The sequence below is a fragment of the Eschrichtius robustus genome, chromosome 4, assembly GCF_028021215.1.
Source record: "Eschrichtius robustus isolate mEscRob2 chromosome 4, mEscRob2.pri, whole genome shotgun sequence".
Classification (NCBI taxonomy): Eukaryota; Metazoa; Chordata; class Mammalia; order Artiodactyla; family Eschrichtiidae; genus Eschrichtius; species Eschrichtius robustus.
The window spans coordinates 64,052,052-64,058,051 of NC_090827.1; positions in this window are offsets into that span (position 1 = coordinate 64,052,052).

Consider the following 6,000-nt stretch of genomic DNA (forward strand, 5'->3'; position numbering starts at 1 on the left):
GGAGTTCACACAGCTTGGTGACAAGAAGGATGAACAGAAAAAATTAATGGAATTAGAAAAACAGTATAAGTAGTCTTTTCGGATAATGATTTTTTTTTTTTTTTTTAATAAGTAACTCTCTGTGGGGCTTCCCTGGTGGCACAGTGATTAAGAATCCACCTGCCAACGCAGGGCACATGGGTTCGAGCCCTGGTCCAGGAAGATCCCACATGCCACAGAGCAACTAAGCCCATGCTCCACAACTACTGAGCCTGCGCTCTAGAGCCCATGAGCCACAACTACTGAGCCCACGTGCCACAACTACTGAAGCCCGTACGCCTAGAGCCCGTGCTCCACAACAAGAGAAGGCACTGCAATAAGAAGCCCGCACACAGCAACAAAGACCCAATGCAGCCAAAAATAAATTTAAAAAATAAATTTATTAAAAAATAAAATAACTCTCTGTGCTAAATGACCTTCTAGAATACTAACCTACTACTTAACTTATCAATCAAGTTTCTCTGATATCATCCAACGTCCTTATAGGCACCTAAAGGAAACAAAGATGAGAGGAAGAACCTTTGTTTCAATGACAGGCACCATCTAGTGGCAGCACGTGATGAAACCTCCTGACGACCTAAAGTCTCCAGCAAGAATGAAGATGAAGGTTTTCGAATAGGCAGTCCAGGCATTCCTGGTCTTGGAGAAGCTTGGCACTCTTTGATTCTAAAACAAGAAGTTTGTATGTTAAAAAGTAATGCAACTAGTAGACCCTGTGACGATTATTCACAGAAGTAGGGCACAGATCTGACCTGCAGGTAGAATTATTGCCACAAAGAGTTTTCTCAATCTTTGTGTGATTGTGTATAGTCACACCTCTTTATAAGGACCTCTATTTTTTTTTTACTTAAAGACCTCTGTATTTAAGTTTCTTTATATAAACCAAGGAGAGTGATGGCTTGTCACTGAATATTACCTATAAAGCATTTTTTTCAACAAATAGAGCCCATAAACTATTATTTGGGGTTTTTTATTATTCTATTTTACTAGAAAAGAAAAAAAGGGTGAAAGATATAATTGAATGCTTATCCTGGAGTTATACAAAATTGCAACATTCATACACATCTCATTTGGGGCCCTAAGCAAAAGGAGGTAGTATAGATATGTTATATCCTCTTACTACAAACTTCAAAGAATAATCAGAAATGTTTCTCAATATCAGCTTCTTTTTAAACACATGGCTCATTGGTGGAAGTCTGATAAACATTTTGCTACACAGAATAGAGATTTTCTTTGTGCCAATACTTGTTTTGACTTGTAGTTGTTTTGTTATTAAACAATATTGCTATCAAATGCTCATTAAAGTGGCTGCCCTGGAATCAGTTTAATCAACCACTTCATACTGTAAGAGTAAGGAAAGAGAAAATCACTTTTTCTTCCCATCCTGGGACTAGTCTGGGATGAAACTGAAGATATAGACAAAGAGAGACAAAGAGATCACTTAAAGACTTCATTTTTGTTTCACTTACACTCCAGAAATTACATATTCAGTCTGAAAAATTCCTGAATAAATTCAGCCAACCTTGATATATAATCTATATTCCCTCCTTCAAATTCCAGGTTTAAAAATAACTGTAGTCCCACCCACGTAGAGAACAAACATATGGATACCAAGGGGGAAAGGGTTGGGGGAGGAATTGGGAGATAGGAATTGACATATATACACTACTGATACTATGCATAAAATAGATAACTAATGAGAACCCACTGTATAGCACAGGGAACTCTACTCAGTGCTCTGTGGTGACCTAAAATGGGAAATCCAAAAGAGAGGGGATATATGTATATGTATAGCTGATTCACTTTGCTGTACAGTAGAAACTAACACAATATTGTAAAGCAACTATACCCCAATAAAAATTAATAAAATATTTTAAAAAATAACTGTAGTCCCTTTTTATGAGGAGTGAAGAAAGATGAACACAGGTTTTGTAAGCTGTCAGCATGGCACGAGCTAGGGAAAATAATTTTATTTGGTTAAATATGCGTCATAAGTTGCTTCACAGCTTAAACTACTGAACTCTCAGCCGTATCCAAATGTCATTTTAAAACAAGTGGGACTTTCCTGGCCATCCAGATTTGATCAAATCCACGGATTTGATCCCTGGTCAGGGAACTAAGATCCCATATGCCGTAGGCTCAGCCTAAAAAAATAAAATTAATTAATTAATTTTTTAAAAAACCACATACCTAACGTCAAATATTAGAAGAGGTTCTAACTTCTAAAAACAGGAGACTATCTCTGTTCATGTCGAGTGAGGCAAGTTATTCAACGTTTCTGGGCCTCAGTTCCCTCAGCAATAAAATCAAGGGGCTTAAGATAATTACCCAAAACCCCAATAATTCCAATAGGATACTACAGTATTTTCCTTTAATAAAATTTGAACAATATGTTTGTGATAGAGAAAAACTTGCAAATATTTCAGAAATAGTATTGACACATTTATTATGAGTGCTCTGTTTAATAACGCTAGGCCAGAGTTTCAGCCTCTTCCTCCTACAGGAATTCTCCCATGGATCAGCCCCAACAGCAGGACACAGGCCTCTCTGTTTGGAAAGGAAAAGGGAAAATTAAATTGAGCTACTAAGCCACTACAACCTATGCTCTCTATGATTAAAAATATTAGTCTGGTTTTAGGTAAGATAGTAGAGAATTACATCAGACTTTTCTACCAAAACCGACTCCCAGGGCCCTTGGACTCTACTAATCAGTGTGTGCGTGTGTGTGTGTCTGTGTGTCTGTGTGTATGTGTCTGTGTCTATGTGTGACCCACTAGCCACGTCCCAGACACAGACAGGTGCTTGTTCCTTTGTATCCTGCTGGCCTCCAGGCTCCTGGAGGATGAATAAGCCCAGATGGCAGGCTGCTTGCTCTGAAGTTGCTCTTCCTTTTCTCCTATGGACTGAGTCACATGGACATAGCTGTTCCACTGTGTGGAGACAGGTTTTCTACAGATTAACCAACCACTGGATCAAACTGGTCCATGACCATTCTCATCCCATTGGCCTACTCCCCAGACCAGGCCTATCCTGCAGCCCACAACACCCCCCATCTCCTTGCGAATAACCAAACAGTTGACACTTGCAGTGCACATCTGCAAGACTGATCTCTTTACAGGAAATGCTGCAAGATTGAAATCTGAATTTTAAAAGTTGTCTTTTTTTTCCCCCTATCCTGAGGGAGGACACATTCTGAGCAAATTTGCCCTTTATGACTTTTCAGTTTCCCCTTGCTGACCAAAAGATGCTCAGTTCTACACAGAACATGAAGCATGATTGGGTTATCCATTCAGCCCACAAATATTTATCAAGCACCTACTGTGTGTCAAGGACTCTTCCAGGTGATGGGTTCCTGGAACAAGCAAAGTCCTGGCTTCATGGAGATTACAAGTGGACAAATAACAATAAATAGACAAGCTAATCTCCATTTCCTTGGAATGCAAAATGCTGTGAAGTAATAAATGGTATAAATAGGGTGGCCAACCATCCCAGTTTATAGTTCCAGTTTACCCTCTTATCCCTGTGTAATGATAATAGCACTCCCTTTCATTATCAAATGAGAAATTGCTGAGAAGTTATAGAATCACCCTAGCTCCAGAAGAAACAAAACACAGTGAGAGGGTGAGGGAGAGCCGTTTGCAAGTGGGTATTAGGGAAGGCCTTTCTGACATGATGATGTTTGAGCACACAGATCTGAATGACAGGATGAATACATATGAAAAATTTTAAAGGCAACTTGACAGGACAAACAGCATTTGGCACGAGTCTTACACATAGTAGGAACTCGATAATTACTCATAGAATGATCGATTGCATCCACTCTTTTTGGAACATTAAAAAGAGAGACCCTTACTCAACCAGAATACATTTCTATTACAACAGATTCAGGCTCCACAAATTCCTTAAGACATCATTCTTCCTAATCTATAACTTGTAGACTGTATCTATGTATTTATTTGCATGTGCATAAAACATCTCTGGAAGGATATAAAAGCAACTAAAAGCAGTATTTGCCTCCAGGAAAGGGAACTAGGTGACTGTGGGGTAGGCATAGGAAGAAAGACTTTTCACTGCATCCTTTGTAATTTTTTGAATTTTGAGCCATGTGGATCAATTGCTTATTTTTTAACTTAAATTTGAATTAAAATATATAAATAATCTCATTTACCTGCCTATAACTATTTTCCATACAAGTACTATATAATTATATATTGTATATTATTGTAATATATAATTCACAGAAACCCTTCTGATAGACAGTAAGATTAATATCCTTACAAACTATGAAACAGAGGCTACTGCGACACCAGTGACAGGACTGGAATGTCTGAACCCTTTCATAGTTATTGGATGCTGTTCAGTGCTGGCAGTGTTTGCTCACTGCCCACCTGGGCTTTGTTCAAGTTAGTGTTGTGGGATGAGAAGATCTTCAAAAGAATATTGCTGCTTTTCTTGCACCTGAGCAAATAAAAACACAGTACAGAATTTTAAAGTAATGTTTTATTGGGCATCTTGTTGTACCTTTGATTATAGCTACTGGTTTTCAAAAATGAAAATCTGTTGCTTTTTTCTGTTATGATAGTAATATAGTTTCATTATAAAAAAAGTTGTGCAACAGAGAAAAATAGATGGAATGGTAGTGAGAAATATCCCCTTTCAGAGAAGACTGCTAATATTTGGGCATATTTTCCTTTTTGCATAATTAAGATCTGTGGTTTCCAGTTGATTGATCACAGTGTATTTTTTTTTAAATGATGTGGTCATAGAGACTAACTTTAAGTGAGGACAATCTCTTTTGGCATAAACACAAGTTTTAAGAGATACAGCTAGAAAAAAAGGGGTGTGGAGCCTGAATTTGGCTCCATCTTCCTAAACCCAGTTAATAGGTGTTACACTCTTATGTCAGCACAATTCCAGAATCGCCCTTCTGCTTATGAAATTTCACATGAAATAGGCTCTCTATTGACAGTTTCTGCTATCTGGCAATGAAAATATTGATAGCCCCACTAACAATACTAATACATACTAATGCTGCTAATAGCCAACACTTACATAGCCATTACCACGTTCCAGGGATTGTTCTAATTACTTAAGATAAATGAACTCAATCTTCATAATAACCCTATTATTAGTAGTGTTATCACTCCCATCATCAAGAGAAGCAACGTGAATACCAGAACTCCATACATCTTCTTACATGTCAACTCTGTTTCAGATTTCCTCAAAATTAGTGGAAGTTTGGAGTTGGGGGTTGGTCTTTCTCTGTGAACTTAAACATCTGATCCAGAGTGTTGGCTAATTGTTGGGGAAATGCACACAATATGATACTTCAATTACATCTACTACTCCAATTTCAACTGAACCTGACAGAGCACATGTACACTAATATCAACACCTGCATATACTTTCTGAGAACTCAGCTATCCAACATCAGAATGTTTGGAAGTTGAAGCCACTATAGTTTGGTTTTATTTTCTTTTTTAACATGGCTGCTTTTAAATCACAACTATTTAAAATGAGATTTTTGGGGGCTATTTTCTTTTAACTTCAATTACATGTATGTGCTTTCTAGCCACTCATCCCTATAGGGCACAAAATAGACATACAATGTATATGTTTGAAGGCCATTAATAACATCCCATGAACGGGTAACACCATGGTATTTGCTTGTTCCATCCCTCCTTAACTTTTTAATTTTTCATACTGAAATAAGTGGTAGAAGAAAATATTTTTCTTGGTATTCTGGTATGGTTATTGCTGTTTTGGTATTAGGCCCTGGCCTTGTACTAGCAATCTTCATCCCTAAGTTAAGTTTTAAGACTTTCATCTCTGTTTACCAAAAATGAACGTTTCATCCAGCATTACACAGAAATTGGTAACAAATTTCCTTCAGCACTTCTTACTTGCTTAAATTTAAAGGTTAGTATTTAGCAAAAATGGTTCAGAAACTTCTGTGCTAGC